Raw genomic sequence first — 17,658 nt, 5'->3', positions numbered from 1 at the left:
TGAAAGAAAATAGAGAGCCCATAAATAAACCCACACACCAATGACCAGGTAGTCTAAAACAAAGGGGAAAAGGATATATAATGGAGAAAAGACAGTCTCTTCAATAAGTGGTGCTGGAAACACTGGACAGCCATGTGAAAAAGAATAAAATTAGAACATTTCTCACACCATATACAAAAATAAACTCAAAATGGATTAAAGACCTAAATACAAGACAAGTAACCAAAAAATTCCTGGAAGAAAACAAGGGCAGAACACTCTTTGACATAAGAACAGTATTTTTTGTATCTGTCCCCTTTGGCAAAGGAAACAAAAGCAAACAGAAAACAAACAAAACTAAAAACAAACAGAACTCATCAAACTTAAAAGCAAAGGAAACCATCGACAAAACCAAAAAACAATCTACTGCATGGGAGAAAATATTTACAAAGATATGAGTGATAAGGGGCTAATATCCAAAATACATTATCAGCTAATACAACTCAATATTTTTTTAAAAAAACTTTGTTTAAATGGACAAAAGACATGGACAGATATTATTCCAAAGAAGACTCACATGGCCAACAGGCATGTGAAAAGATGTTCAATACCACTAATCATCAAAGAAATGGAGATCAAAACCATGAAGAAATATCTCCTCACACGTATCAGAATGGCTATCATAAAAATGTCTACAAATAACAAATGTTGGTGAGGATTTAAGAAATGAGAACTCTAGTACACTGTTAGCGGGAATGTAAATTGGTGCATCTACTATGAAAAATAGCATGGAGGTTCCTTAAAAAACTAATATAGAGTCACCATACAATCCAGCAACTCCACTCTTGGGCATATATCTTGAGAAAATTCTAATTAGAAAATGTTCATAGCAGCACTATTTACAATAGCCAACACATAGAAATAAACCAAGCACCCATCAACAGATGAATGGGTTAAGAAGAGGTGGAATATAAGTACACAATAGAGTATTACTCAGCCATAAAAAAAAGAAGGAAATATTGCCACTTGCAGCAATGTGATGGACCTAGAGATTATTATAGTCAGGTAAGTCAGATAAAGACAAATCTATATGATCTCACTTATATGTAGTATCTAAAAAATAATACAAGCAAATCTATACACAAAATGGAAGCAGACTTACAGACGTATTATAGAACACACACTTATGGTTACCAAAAGGGAAAGAGGGATGGGGGAGGGGTAAACTAGAAGTATGGTGTTAACAGATGTAGATCAAGTGGATAAGCCACAAAGATTTATTGCGCATGCCATGTGCTCAGTTGCATCTGACTCTTTGCAGCTCCATGGACTATATATAGCCTGCCAGGCTCCTCTGGCCATGCGATTTCCTGTGCAAGAATACTGGAGTGGATTGCCATTCCCTCCTCCAAGGGTCTTCCCAATCCAGGGATTGAACCCGTCTCTCCTGTGTCTCCTGCACTGCTGGTGGATTCTTTACCCACTGAGCCACTGGGGAGGCCCCATTGTATAGCATAGGGAACATTATTCAATATAATGTAATAACCTATAGTGGAAAATAATCAGAAATAAATATACATGGATATAACCTAATCATTTTACTGTATACCTGAAACTAATACAATATTGTAAGTCAATTACAATTCAATTGAAAAGAAATACATAGAATTTTAAATTATTTGTGGGAAAATTAACAAATTTATAATATTAAGCTCTAATACTTTTTAAAATGTTAAAGTTTTTCACTCAAGGTCTTTAAAAATGTTCTTCAAAAGAGTTTTCAAAATGCCTTCATCACAGTCAGAGATTATCTTCTATTGTATTTTCTGATGATTATCACTGTTATAGACAAATGCTATTTTTACAAGTTTATTTTGATCCAGCTCCTGTTGACTCTCGTAATACTAATAATTTGCTAACTCTGGTGGGGATTATTTTGTGGACAATAACAACATCTGCAAAAAATAAAATTAAAAAGAGAAGAAAAATGAAAAATAAGACAGCTTGCTTCTTTCCTTACAATTCTCATACACTTAATTATTTGTTTCATTTTGGTTTAATGTTCATAACTTTTAAGGTGGTAAACATGTTTGTCTTATTCCTGACCTTGAAAGGAACTTGGGCTCTATTAATCTTTCTTTTTAATTATATCTCATTTTCTTGTTTATTGTCCCTTTTGGTTTACTCTATTGCTTTGTACAAACCACAAGGGTTTTATTGATTGATGCTGGGGTGCAGTGGACCTATTTTTTTGTTTGTTTGTTTAGGCTTTATGTGTGTTCCAAAGTACAAGAGGGTTGACAATCACCAGTCTATAATCATTGTTCTCATACTTATCAGACTTGATTGCAAGTGAGGCTTTAGAAAACAAAAATAAACTCCTGGACAAGGCATTTAGTAATTATGATTCAGTTTATCTGGGCTGTAGCTTGAGAATCCATATTTTTTGAAAAGTTTGCAGGTACCTCTGACCATCAACAGGATTTAGAAATCACTGAATTTGAGTACCTATAAAAACATGGTCTAGTGTGAAAAGGATAAAAAGGAACCTCTAAGCTTCTGATGATTTCTCAGTAAGAAGTTGACAGATGTTTAGGTGGCTTGGGGGAAAATCTATAGATGGTAAGTCATCCCAGAAGAGGAAATCATATTAGTAAAAACCAAGAGCTGAAGGAAAGGAAGGTCACTTCCTGAAAAATACAGTTACTCATGAAAATGTAACATACAGAAAAGGAGTGGCAGGAACAAGAGAGTTAAAACAGAGGCCACAGAATAAAGCCATACTAAGACTGAACTTTACCCCAAGAGTAATGAGAAGCCATTGAAAGGGTTTCAGCAGGGAAGGACATGAGTAGAGTCTTGCTGGAGAAGGGCTGATGTAGTAACAATGGAGAAAATTAATTGGAGAGAAAGCAGGATGGAAGCCTTGACCCTTGGGATGACTACTACAATTCAGGCAATGAATGATGGTAACTTGAACTATAATACAATTACAGATAGGTAAAAGATGTATATAAGTAGAACTAACAGACAGTAACGATGACTGGTGATAAGATGTCTAAGAAGAGGAAGAGCAAATGCACTGGAATCAATTCATTACTCATAAGTATTCTCTGAGCTCTGTATTTTGGATTTAATATATTTATCTAAAAGTGTTGAGGCATTCTGTAAAACAATGAGGTTAAAGATAAATGTTTATGTCTTATTCAAAATTGCCAGAGTTTAAATAAAACTGATGATAATATGTATATAAATATTCAAATACATAATAAGTAAAAATGATTTGGATGGGTTCATTTCAGAGTATGTCACATTCCTTGCCATTTCAGTTTTGGTCCACTCTAACTTAGCCATTTCCCTACACCACCGGAGTGAAAGTGTGAATTGCTCAGTCATGTCCGACTCTTTGCAACCCCATGGACTTTACCCACCATGCTCCTTTGTCCATGGAATTTTCCAGGCAAGAATACTAGAGTGGGTTTCCATGCCCTTCTTCAGGGGATCTTCCCGACCCAGAGATCGAATCCATGTCTCCTGCATTGCAGACAGATTCTTCACCATCTGAACCACCAGGGAAGCCCTGGAACACCTCCACAAAGTCCCCCGACCCTAAAATACCACCAAGCCTGTTAAAGTCACCAACAGAGACTGAGCCGTGGATAGAGAGGATCGTGGAGAAACTAGACCAGCTGATCCCACCCAGACCCTTCACCAACAGGAGCTCCACCACCAGCGCCACACACAGCAGAGCCACCCTCCTCAGCCCTCGAGACACATACTGCAGGGGGACCGGCTGGACATCCTGCTGGAGGTGAGGGACCACTTCGGACGCAGGAAGGAATATGGCAGGGATTTCCTCAGGGCCAGGATGTCCTCCCCAGCCCTGGAGGCAGGTGCTTCTGGAAAGGTGACAGACTTCATCTACCTTGTGAGCTTCACTCTGTTCTGGAAGGGCCAGGTGTCCCTGTCTCTCTTGCTTATCCACCCCAGTGAAAGGGTCTTGGCTCTCTGGAGGGCCAGGAACCAAGACTGTGACAGGGTTATTTTCAAAGGCAGGGCTGTTAATAGCCCCACCCATATCCTCCTTGAATGTGGCCTAACTCTAAGCCCAAGTGCCGAACTGTGACACTTGAGAGAAGCCTTCTACTGTCTGAGGCCTTAACATGTCCCCTGTGAGGTCCTGACTGGTATGACCACCAGTAACTCAGAAATTTCTTATCTTACTGTCAAGAAAGAAAGCCCTTTTTTCACAGGTAAGTATACCTTTAGATACCTGAGAGGTGCCAACAGGCACCACTACATACAGTTCAGTTCAGTCACTCAATAGCATCCGACTCTTTGTGACACCATGGACTGTGACATGCCAGGCTTCCCCATCCATCACCAACTCCTGGAGCATGCTCAAACTCACATTCAAGTCGATGATGCCATCCAACAATCTCATTCTCTGTTGTCCCCTTCTCCTCCTGCCTTCAGTCTTTCCAGCATCAGGGCCTTTTCCAATGAGTCAGTTCTTCACATCAGGTGGCCAAAGTGTTGGAATTTCAGCTTCAGCATCAGTCCTTCCAATGAATATTCATGACTGATTTCCTTTAGGATGGACTGGTTGGATCTCCTTGCAGTCCAAGTTACTCTCAAGAGTCTTCTCCAACACCACAGTTCAAAAGCATCAATTCTTTGGCACTCAGTTTTCATTATAGTCCAACCCTCACATCCATACATGACCACTGGAAAAACCATAGCATTGACTAGATGACCTCTGTTGGTAAAGAAATGTCTCTGCTTTTTAACATGCTGTCTAGGTTGGTCATAGCTTTTCTTCCAAAGAGCAAACTACGTGCCCACCTCAATTAATAATGGGCATGACCCTCTCAGATGCCTCTGCTACTCAAGGTCTGGCTAGGTATATGGTGTCTTCCTGAGCCCCCTACTCATGACTCCCCCCACCAAGGTTGGCATTCTCACTCAGATGTTCAATAAAAAAGGACTGCCGAGGAGGAATTGTGTATTATGTATGTCCTTTTCCATCATGCCCTATGGTAATCCCAGATCTCGTCATGTCTTTTACTGTAGACCTAAGTTTCACAAAATATGTTCAGTGGAGAAGTTTTCTGCTATGTGTTAACAGGTTTTATACTGGACAAGTTCTCCTTGATAAGTGTATGACATCTATGCTTCATCTCATATCATTTTCTGTAGACTACCTCTTAAGTATCTCTCGCATTTACCCATTTCTCTCCAAGCCGAGTGTTCTTACCTCTGTTCAGGTCATCATTATCTCATCTAGATTACTTGCCATAGCTTCCTGTCTGCCTCTCTTACCCTCTCTAATCCACTGTTCGCTGTAGCGTGAGTCATGTTTCCAGAAATTCACCTTCTTCCGACTATGTGTGTACTCACTCCATTGAAGCCAACTCTTTTCTGACCCCATGGGCTGTAGCCCACCAGGCTCCGCTGCCCATGGGATTCTCTAGGCAAGAATAATGGTGTGAGTTTCTGGTTCTTTCTCTAGGGGATCTTCCCAACCCAGGGACCAAGACTGCATCTCCTGAGTCTCCTGCACTGGCAGGGATTCTTTTCCAGGGGGCCACCTGCGAGGCCCATCTCAAATTGATCTCAAGGTCAGGTACTGTCAGCTGTTCTCAGGTCTCTGGCTGGAGGAGTCCTTCATATTCCCCGAGTTGTGATCTAGCAATTCTTGGAAACCACAAGTTGAGCAGGCCTCCACAAACTGGGCTGTAAGCATGTTTCTCATATCAATCACAGCAACATCAATGCCAAGGCTCTGCTCACAAACAGATATTCACTTCCTGGTCTGCCAGCTTTACACTAAGCTGCAAAACACTTCCTGAGCCACTTTGGAATTTGCAAAGGGTAACTTATATGCCACCACAAACCCCACAACCTGGGGGCCAATCCCTGAGACCACCTATCCGTATCAGACTCTTTTGCTGCTTTGCTAATTTACTGTTAAGTCTTGAGGGCTCAATCCATTTCCTTTTCCCTTTCCACTCCTTTTTTCCCCTAGGGATCCATTTTTTTTCCCATGGGTTCGATTTCTCTAAGCTTGGCCACAGAGTGGAATGCTAGGTTCCCAGCAGCAACCGCTTTCTAAACAGTTTTATTATTTTAATTTTTAATTTTTTAATTTTGTTGGCATATAGTTGATTTACAATGTGCTAATTTCAAATGTAAAGCAAAGTGAATCATATGTATATATGTATATACATATATATACTCTTTTTTAGATTCTTTTCACATATAGGTCATTACAGAGTATTGAGTAGAATCATCAGTTCAGTTCAGTTCAGTCGCTCAGTCATGTCCGACTCTTTGTGACCCCATGAATTGCAGGATGCCAGGCCTCCCTGTCCATCACCAACTCCCGGAGTTCACTCAAACTCACATCCATCTAGTTGGTGATGCCATCCAGCCATCTCATCCTCTGTCGTCCCCTTCTCCTCCTGCCCCCAATCCCTCCCAGCATCAGAGTCTTTTCCAATGAGTCAACTCTTCGCATGAAATGGCCAAAGTACTGGAGTTTCAGCTTTAGCATCATTCCTTCCAAAGAAAGCCCAGGGTTGATCTCCTTCAGAATGGACTGGTTGGATCTCCTCGCAGTCCAAGGGACTCTCAAGAGTCTTCTCCAACACCACACTTCAAAAGCATCAATTCGTCAGCGCTCAGCCTTCTTCACAGTCCAACTCTCACATCCATACATGACCACAGGAAAAACCATAGCCTCGACTAGACGGACCTTAGTTGGCAAAGTAATGTCTCTGCTTTTGAATATACTATCTAGGTTGGTCGTAACTTTTCTTCCAAGGAGTAAGCGTCTTTTAATTTCACGGCTGCAGTCACCATCTACAGTGATTTTGGAGCCCCCCAAAATAAAGTCTGACACTGTTTCCACTGTTTCCCCGTCTATTTCCCATGAAGTGATGGGACCAGATGCCATGATCTTCGTTTTCTGAATGTTGAGCTTTAAGTCAACTTTTTCACTCTCCTCTTTCACTTTCATCAAGAGGCTCTTTAGCTCCTCTTCACTTTCTGCCATGAGGGTGGTGCATCTGCATATCTGAGGTTATTGATATTTCTCCCGGCAAGCTTGATTCCAGCTTGTGTTTCTTCCAGTCCAGCGTTTCTCATGATGTACTCTGCATAGAAGTTAAATAAGCAGGGTGACAATATACAGCCTTGACGTATTCCTTTTCCTATTTGGAACCAGTCTGTTGTTCCACGTCCAGTTCTAACTGTTGCTTCCTGACCTGCATACAGATTTCTCATGAGGCAGGTCAGGTGGTCTGGTATTCCCATCTCTTTCAGAATTTTCCACAGTTCATTGTGATCCACACAGTCAAAGGCTTTGGCATAGTCAATAAAGCAGAAATAGATGTTTTTCTGTAACTCTCTTGCTTTTTCCATGATCCAGCAGATGTTGGCAATTTGATCTCTGGTTCCTCTGCCTTTTCTAAAACCAGCTTGAACATCAGGGAGTTCATGATTCACGTATTGCTGAATTCTGGCTTGGAGAATTTTGAGCTTTACTAGCACGTGAGATGAGTGCAATTGTGCGGTAGTTTGAGCATTCTTTGGCATTATCTTTCTTTGGAACTGGAATGAAAACGGACCTTTTCCAGTCCTGTGGCCACTGCTGAGTTTTCCAAAATTGTTGGCATATTGAGTGCAGCACTTTCACAGCATCATCTTTCAGGATTTGAAACAGCTCAACTGGAAGTTTTCAAAGTCAAGTTTCGAGTTCTTTTCCCTTGAAAGTGAAAGTGAAAGTGAAATTGAAGTCACTCAGTCGTGTCTGACTCTTTGCGACCCCATAGACTGGGGCCTATGAGGCTCCTCCATCCATGGGATTTTCCAGGCAAGAGTACTGGAGTGGGGTGCCACTGCCTTCTCCAGAGGATCTTCCCGACCCAGGGATCGAACCCGGGTCTCCCGCATTGTAGGCAGACGCTTTACCGTCTGAACATGCATTCCAGATCTTACATAGTTATCCAAATGTTGGCTCCTAATCCATAGTCCTTGATTCTCTTCTGAAACAAGTAAAAGCACAGTTGGGTTTCTGCTCTTTCCCTTTGATCTCTGATGGTACACCTCACCAGATCTCCTCCTGTCCACTAATTGTCCGTATGCCTGAGTCCCAGTAAGGGTGAAAATGTGCTGATCCCTTCCTTTCTCTAGAATGAACCTGAAGAGACATCCATAGCACCAAATCAGGTACCACTTATATCTGCTGTACTCCTGGGTCCCCATTCACCTATGTTCCCTTTCTGCCTGCTACCACTTACCTATACAGGATTGGAACAAAGAGTGAATCAAAGGGAAGATAAGAGCTTTGATGCAGAAAGTCAGGAAGCCTTTCATCAACCGGAGGAAAGAAATGCAATATATATTTATTTATGTATCAGACTGAGCAGGGTTTCCCAGGTGGCATTAGTGGTAAAGAACCTGCCTGTCACTGAAGGAGACATAAGAGACGTGGGGTCAGGAAGATGCCCTGGAGAAGGGCATGGCAACCCACTCTAGTATTCTTCCCTGGAGAATCCCATGGACAGAGGAGCCTGGTGGGCTCCAGACCATAGGGTTGCAATGAGTCGGACACGACTGAAGTGACTTAGCAGGCACACACAGACCAAGCAGGACTTTCTGCCAGCTCTTTGAGAGGTATTAGGGACACAGCAGTGGATCAAGCAAATGCATTACCTTCCTTGAGGAAGCTTACAATCCTCAGAAAGCAGGTTTCTAGAAAAAATGAAAGGTAAACATAAAAAATAACATATATAAAGAGAGAACCCTGTGATAAGAGGTCTTCATGCCATGTTGAGGAGCCTGAACTCCTTCGTGAGGGGAATTTTAAATAAAGGATTTTAAGCAGTAATGAAGCTGCATTTGCAGTTCAAAAGGATACTCTGGTGGTTGTGTTGAAGAATTTAGATGGAATAAAACAGAGACAATCTGGCTAGTGGCTTATAGCAATCTAAGAAAAATATTATATGAACTTGAATAAGTGATGCAAAAGTAGCAAAAGAGAAGAGAACTTGCAGGTTAGATAAATACTTTGAATCTAAAATTCCAGACACCGTGAATGCATGTGACAGAGGAACAGAGCTGCCCTGAACTCAAGGCTCTCTCAGAAAGGTATTTTCCCTAAAGCATATACAGTGGATACACACACACACACACACACACACACACACACACAATCCTAATGCATACACACATAAAAAAATGCCCAATAGATACAAAATTTACAATGATAATACTTTTCAGTTACAGAAAATTTTAAATTATCCTTCACTCACAAGCAAGTAGCTTCCATTACCTATATTGTGTGAACAGTCATTTGTTGTCTTGTGAAGGTCCAGTGTGGAGCTGAAATGATGATACATCTTAACCACATTGATCTCTCCTGATGTGACAGTAAGTTTGCTTTGTCCTGTGGTAGGTGGTGTGTAGCAGGCATCTTCTAAGAGACATTCTGATGCAGAGGAAACTTCATCAGCATCAACCCTAGCAATCAGGATTTTCCGAGGGCACAATTCGTAGCAGGGGGGTCTCTGAGGTCAATCACCTTGAATTTTAAAGAGAAAAATCAATTCAAGAAAATTATTTCAAGCTCCTTTGATAACAGATTTCATCTCAATTTTTTCCAAAGGGGAAAGGATTCATATCCTATCTCCAGATTTAAACCCAGGAGTGTATCTCCTAGAGTCAATGATTCTATATGGGGAACATTCTGGGCAAATCTTTGATGGATACCCACAGTTTTAGAGTAGGAACATTTTGATTTAATTAGCCTAATTCTCTGTAGGCATAACTTCCTAACCTTTAGTGGATGCACTTAAAAGTTTTACAGGGTGTTTTCCATTTCATTAAATGTGTTTTAGTGGCAAACACAAAGCCACGTTACTTAGGAAAGAACAATGTTTATACTTAGCTTTAATAGAACTTTCTTTAAAGCCTATGAGTTTACCAATAACAATCATTTTGAGATTTACTTCAACTGATTTATTGCCTAATATTTATTCATTTATTCAGCAAATGTTTATTGAGATTCTAACAGATATGAGGCATTAAGGGCAAATGGAGAAAAATAAATGTTCAGCACGGTTGCAACCTGAAAGACATTTAACCTACCAATTCTATGAAGGAAGTAAAAACGCAGAAGGGCTTATGATAAGGTGGTATTTGACTTAGCCCCTAAGGATATCTGTAGACAGGGAATGGAGTGAAAGAGAAAACTCATAAAGATCACGAATAAGGTTGCCAGGTTTAGCAAACAATAGTACAAAGTATCAGTTCAATTTTGGTAATTTCTAATTGCCTATGAAGAGTTGACTCACTGGAAAAGACTATGATGCTGGGAGGGAATGGGGGCAGTAGGAGAAAGGGACGACCGAGGATGAGATGGCTGGATGGCATCATGGACTCGATGGACGTGAGTCTGAGTGAACTCCGGGAGATGGTGATGGACAGGGAGACCTGGTGTGCTGCGATTTATGGGGTCGCAAAGAGTCAGACACGACTGAGTGACTGAACTTAACTGAACTGATGCATATTACATGAGATAAAGGGAAAATATTGCACAGGAATTACTGATGCTAAAAAATTATTGCTCACTAGAAATAATTCAAGTTTAATTTAGTATTCTGTATTTTTATCTGATAACTCTAATCAAGAACAAAATTATCATGAACTTTGTTCACCAGTCCAAAGGAGTGAGAGCAATTGGCGGAATGCAGCAAAGACTGAGGCTAAGAGGAGGAAGAAACTAAATTATGGAGGCTCTCGAGTATGAAACTGAGGATTTTAGTGTTTATTCAGTAAGTTTTTGAAAGCTACAAAAGCCAGTTCAAGGAAGAGAGTGATGCAATCCACTTTGTGATCTAAAGAACAAATTCACAATTTAACAAGATGTGCATGACCTATAGAAAGACAATTTAAAACGTTACTACTATGTGATATAAAATTTATATAAACAAAAGAAAAAATACTATTGTTTCTGGGTGGGATGACTTAATATTGAAAAAAGGTCAACTTTCTCTTTAATATTTTCTTATTGTTGCTGCAACAAAGTGGCTTGAACAAGTGGACCATCTTGCAGTTCTGTGGCTCAGTTCAACCTTGGTCTCAGTGAGCTGAAACCAACATGTGGCAGGAGCCAAATGCCTTTCTGAAGGCTCTGGAGGAGCATCTGTTTCTTTGTCTTTTCAGGCTCCTAGAATGGCCCACATTCCTCAAAGTCCCCTTCCTCCTGTTTTCAAAGCTGTAATGTTGGGTCAAGTCCTCACACCACATCTTTCTGAACCATTCTTCTGCCGCCCTCTTCCACTTTTGAGAACTAAGGAGATTTAGATTGGTCCCACCCAGATAATCCAGGATATCTCCCATCTCAATATCCATACCCTTAATCATATCTGGAAAGCCCCTTTGTCATGGAAGGTAACAGATTCACAGGCCCCAGGGATTATAAAGAAACCTTTGGGGAACCATTAATTTTTTTTCTGCAATCTCTAAACTAATCAATGAATACAGTGGAATCTTAATAACATTATTAACATACTGTTAAAAATACTCAAGCCTAGGACTTCCCTGGCGATCCAGTGGTTAGGACTCTGAGCTTCCGGTGCAGGGGGCATTGGTTCAAGCTCTGCTTGGGGAGCTGAGATCCCACAGGCTGTGTAGTGCAAACAAAAAAAGTTTTTTTTAATTTTTAAATAAAAATTAAAATTAGGACTTCCCTGGTGGCTCAGATGGTAAAGAATCTGCCTGCAATGCAGGAGACCTGGGTTCAATCCCTAGGTTGGGAAGATCCCCTGGAGAAGGGAATGGCAACCCACTCCAGTATTCTTGCCTGGAGAATCCCATGGACAGAGAAGCCTGGCGGGCTACAGTCCATGGGGTCGCAAAACATCAGACACGACCGAGCAACTAACACTTTCACTACTCTAAAATGATCAAGTAAAATAAACATGTAAGACCGATCATAAGAGATTTGTTATATATTTCAAATAGTCCTGCAGAGCACTTCCTCTGACACTTAGCAAAACATGTATCCTGACACGTTACTATTATACAAGATATGGTTTATAATAATAAATTCAAAGACTGTATCCTCACCAACGAATAGTAGCTCATTATAAAGATGGGTGTAGCGATGTTAAGTTTCCAGGGTCAGAATATTCAACCATCCAGGTTGTGATGCTGTCAAACATCATAGAAGCCCAACCCTGCCGCATGGAAATTCCAACATAATTATAGGATTATGAAAACTCTCTTTAGCAGGCCAAAATGACCAGGACTTAACAACTCCTCCAGGTCATAATGGAAGAGCTATTCCAGAATTTCTTCAATTCTGCCATCAGTGCCATTTTTCACTGTCTTTATTGGTTACTTACACAGAACAACCATGCTGATAAATTCTTCTGTGGACACAGACAACCAGGGGCTAAGCATGGAGAGTGAAGCAGAGACTGTGGGTGGTCTCCTAAAATCTATTCCCCTCTCCCTCTTTAGTAACTGAACACCATAATCTTAGCTGGGTCCAGTGTCACCAAAGTAAAGGCCACAGCCTTCTCACAGCTTGTTATGGCCATAACGAGATTTCTGCCAGGATTGTGAGTGGAAGTGATATGGGAAACTTCTAAGGCATGCCTTTAAAAGTGAAACAACTTGCTCCTCCCTTCCTATTGGCTAAACTGCAATATAATGATAAGAGATGAAAAGGCCATGTTAGGCTGTGGGACTGAAGTCATATATTAAGAATGCACTTTAATTGTGGTGAAGACATCAGGGGTTTATGCTCAGTCGTTCAGTCATGTCCAGTTCTTTGCAACCCCATAGACTGTAGCCCGCCAGGCTCCTCTGTGCATGGGATTTCCCAGGCAAGAATACTGGAGCGGGCTGTCATTTCCTATTCCAGGGATCTTTCCAACCCAGGGTTTGACCTGCATCTTTTGCATCGGCAGGTGGATTCTTAACCACTGTGCCACCTGGGAAGCCCAGGGGTTTATGCATAATGCTCAAACTCATCAAACTGTACACATTAAGTATATGGGGTTTTGTACACCAATTAAATCCCAGCAAAGCTGTAAAAGAAATAATAAAATTAAGAGCATCGCACTAGCCTCTCTTTAAAAAAAATAACAGCTGAACAAGCACATAGAAGGAACTGGAGTCCCTGACACCATGTAACATCATATTAGCCCTGGCTTGCTCACCCTATGACTGTTATGTGAGGGATAAATACATTTGCATTTTTTGGTCATCATTATTTTCTTCCTACCTAATACAGAATGTGATATTAGTACAGAAGTGCTAATGTAACCAAACCAAAATACAATGCATTGGTCTAATGGTAGGAAAGTGATATCGTGAGTGACAAGGAAGTTTGACAGGTGAGGAACTGGATGATTAAAGTTACCTCAAAGCAACAAACATGGTGCCTGCTACCTGATACACCTTGGAAGGAAGACCTTGTGCCAAGAGAGCTTGTAATTCGAGTGGAACTCACTGAAAACAATCTCAGAATATTGGTTTGCACTGGCCGCTGCATGTAACTTTTAGCAAAATCTTATTTTAAAACATGAATTCAAGTTAGATTTTAAACTTTTTCAAGTTTTTAAAATGTAGATGTGATATTTTTAAGCTATTGTTTTAATTTTAAAAAATTCCTATAAAAATGCTCATAGAAAAAAATAAAAGTATTGCTTCATTAATAAAACAAGGGTAAGTGATTTGATACAAGGACATCAACTGTCAGACCGGCGATACTCAGGTTAGAAACCAAGGTCTACGTCAGCACAGCATCAGCAGAGATGCCAAAGAAATGACAGAACCTCAGGACTCAGCTAATAACCAGATTTGGGAGAAAATTACCAGGAAGGAGTCAAGATGACTCAGATTCTCTTAAAAGAAAGTCAGAGGAGAAGGGTCTAAAAAATATCAAATGATCAAAGAGTAGTACTTGAAAGGGAGGAATTAGGAAGTAGGAGTCAGCAGAAGAGAGAAGGCTGGATATTTAACTTATCCCAGCGGAATCACCTACCACCAATTTGTCTGTAACCGCAAAGTGAAAAGGTGAAAGAGAAATGCCAAGTTGGAATGAAGACTCCTGTCCCTGGTGGTTATACTTTACAAGGAAGTGGATTACATTTCACAACCAGATTCAGTTAATACAATTAAGATAAATGACTGTTTGAAAGGAAAACTCATTTACCTCCTGGGAGACTCTACACTGGGGCAATAACTGTACTACTTAACTCCAAGTTGTAAAAACGCATGTAATTATTTTATATTCTTATAGAAATTTAGGCTGATTTTTAAAATATCTTTAATGAGGTCTCTATTCTCTCTTTTTGACTGTTTTCTTTCAACTTCACTTATCTTAATAGATTTGAGTCTTTTAATTTAAAATATATTGTATTCCCTCTTTCACAAGAAATGCTGTTCTTATTTATAAATCCCAATGAAAACTCTACATTTTGATTGATACTTCACACATACAAACAGGTACTCTACCCCAGACCCTAGGGAAGATCCAGTTAGAAATAATCTTGATGGTTGAGCCTTTTAAATGATAGGATATACTTTTTAGAATAGGAATCCAAGAAGGCAAAATGGTTGTCTGAGGAGCTTAAAAATAGCTGAGAAAAGAAGAGAAGTGAAAGGCAAAGGAGAAAAGGAAAGATATACGCATCTGAATGCAGAGTTCCAAAGAATAGCAAGGAGAGATAAGAAAGCCTTCCTCAGTGATCAATGTAAAGAAATAGAGGAAAACAACAGAATGGGAAAGAATACAGATCACTTCAAGCAAATCAGAGATACCAAGGGAAAATTTCATGCAAAGATGGGCTTGATAAAGGACAGAAATGGCATGGACCTATCAGAAGCAGAAGATATTAAGAAGAGGTGGCAAGAATACACAGAAGAACTGTACAAAAAAGATCTTCATGACCCAGATAACCACGATGGTGTGATCACTCACCTAGAGCCAGACATCCTGGAATGTGAAGTCAAGTGGGCCTTAGGAAGCATCACTACAAACAAAGCTAGTGGAGGTGATGGAATTCCAGTTGAGCTATTTCAAATCCTGAAAGATGATGCTGTGAAAGTGCTGCACTCAATATGCCAGCAAATCTGCAAAGCCCAGCAGAGATCACAGGACTGGAAAAGGTCAGTTTTCATTCCAATTGCAAAGAAAGGCAATGCCAACGAATATTCAAACTACCACACAATTGCACTCATCTCACACGCTAGCAAAGTAATGCTCAAAATTCTCCAAGCCAGGCTTCAACAGTACATGAACCGTGAACTTCCAGATGTTCAAGCTGGATTTAGAAAAGGCAGAGGAACCAGATATCATATTGCCAACATCCATTAGATCATCGAAAAACAAGATAATTCCAAAAATAACATCTATTTCTGCTTCATTGACTACGGTAAACGCTTCAACTGTGTGGATCAAAACAAACTGGAAAATTCTTAAAGAGATGGGAATACCAGCCCATCTAACCTGCCTCCTGAGAAATCTGTATGCAGAACAAGAAGCCACAGTTAGAACCAGACATGGAAAAATGGACTGGTTCAAAACTGGTAAAGGAGTATGTCAAGGCTGTATATTGTCATCCTGCTTATTTAACTTCTATGCAGAGTACATCATGCTAAACGCCAGACTGGATGAAGCTCAAGCTGGAATCAAGACTGCTGGGAGAAATATCAATAACCTCAGATATGTAGATGACACCATCCTGGGCAGAAAGTGAAGAGGAACTAAAGAGCCTCTTGATGAAGGTGAAAGAAAAGAGTGAAAAAGCTGGCTTAAAACTCAACATTCAGAAAACTAAGATCATGGCATCCAGTCCCATCACTTCAAGGCAAATAGATGGGCAAACAATGGAAACAGTGACAGATTTTAGTTTGGGGGGCTCCAAAATCACTGTAGATGGTGACTGCAGCCATGAAAGTAAAAGGCACTTGCTCCTTGGAAGAAAAGCTATGACCAACCTAGACAGCATATTAAAAAGTAGAGATACTACTTTGCCAACAAAGCTATGGTTTTTCCAGTAGTCATGTACGGACGTGAGAGTTGGATCATAAAAACAGTTGAGCACTGAAGAATTGATGCTTTTGAGCTGTGGTGTGTTGGAGAAGACTCTTGAGATTTCCCTGGACTGCAAGGAGATCAAACCAGTCAATCCTGAAGGTAATCAGTCCTCAATATTCATTGATGCTGAAGCTGAAGCTCCAATAGTTTGGCCACTTGATGCAAAGAACTGACTCATTGGAAAAGACCCTGATGCTGGGCAAGATTGAAGGTAAGAGAAGGGGATGACAGAGATGGTTGGATGGCATCACTGACTCAATGGACATGAGTTTGAGTAAGCTCTGGGAGTTGATGATGGACAGGGAAGCCTGGCGTGCTGCAGTCCATGGAGTCACAAAGAGTCAGACATGACTGAGTGGCTGAACTGAATTGATTCTTTTTAGAAATATTCATCATTTTCCTTCTATTTATAAGGCTTATTTATTTTTTGATTATTTATTTATTTAACTGCACCAGGTCTGAGTTTCAGCATGTGGGATCTAGTTCCTTGACCAGGGATCAAACCCGGGCACCCTGCATTAGGAACGTGTAGTCTTAGCCACCGGCCCACCAGGGAAGTCTCGAGGTTTACTTATTATCAGCACTAAAATTTTTTATCTTCATGGCACTAAAGTTTTTAAGAAACAATTCCTTCTGGATGCAGAAAGACTAGGCATCAGTGGGGAAAATTCAGGTCCTCTTTTATGATTTTCCTACTCTCTGATAGATGTAGATTATATCCCCCAGGCAATTGACCAAACGTCAGCCATCATCATCATACTTGGCTAGCATTTCAGACCTTTCCCCTTTGACATTTTCACTCTCAGGTCATCAGGGTCAGAAAGGCTACAGAATGACTACTCCTAAGAGGCCCAGTCACTAAAATGACTCTTCAAGATAGAGAACATCTAGGAGATACACGTTGACACAGAGAGGTTTGGAGACTTCCATGGTTACATTCAACATCGTACCATGAAGGACATTTTTAAGTCTCAGTGTAGGTATCATTGATACCTGAGCCATGATCTTTGCATATGGCACCCAGGGTAACCACACACATGACCATGTGATTGAAAAGCAAATTAACATGTGCTCAAACTATATTTGCTAAAGCAGTTTACAAAATCCCTACAGACCAGTCTCTACAAATCATCCTAGCTGTATTGTCAGCGAAGTTTTACTTATTTTAGGGACTAAGAAAATCAAATTTAAAAGATTCCATCTGGGCAGGCAGGACACTTAAGAACAAAGACAACCAATATAAGATACAAAAGCGAGAGAATCAGATGCAAAGAATGATTATACTGTGTTCAGAGCTTGTCTACATGTGAATGCTTTTACTCTTTAGTTAAGTTTGGTTTGGGACTTTCCTGGTGGTCCAGTGGCTAAAACTACATGTTCCCAATGGAAGGGGGTGGGTTTGATCCCTGTTCAGGGAACTAGCTCTCACATTCTACAACAAAAGAGTTTGCACGCTGTAACAAAACTGGAAGATCCCACATGCTGCAGCTAAGATCTGGGGCAGCCAAATACATTAAAAAACTAGTTGTTGTTTGTTTTTTTTTTAATAAGCCCTTTGA

The 17,658-nt window shown here is 40.5% G+C and overlaps 1 pseudogene; it reads left to right on the top strand.

The window, feature by feature from the left end:
• The first annotated feature begins 2,231 nt into the window (after positions 1–2,231).
• LOC138420126 (NXPE family member 1-like) lies at positions 2,232–16,867 on the top strand (annotated as a pseudogene).
• Positions 16,868–17,658: the final 791 nt, after the last annotated feature.

Source organism: Ovis canadensis, chromosome 15, assembly GCF_042477335.2.
Source record: "Ovis canadensis isolate MfBH-ARS-UI-01 breed Bighorn chromosome 15, ARS-UI_OviCan_v2, whole genome shotgun sequence".
NCBI classification, from domain to species: domain Eukaryota; kingdom Metazoa; phylum Chordata; class Mammalia; order Artiodactyla; family Bovidae; genus Ovis; species Ovis canadensis.
Note: the sequence above shows the minus strand (reverse complement) of the source record. Positions and strands in the feature narration are given on the sequence as shown.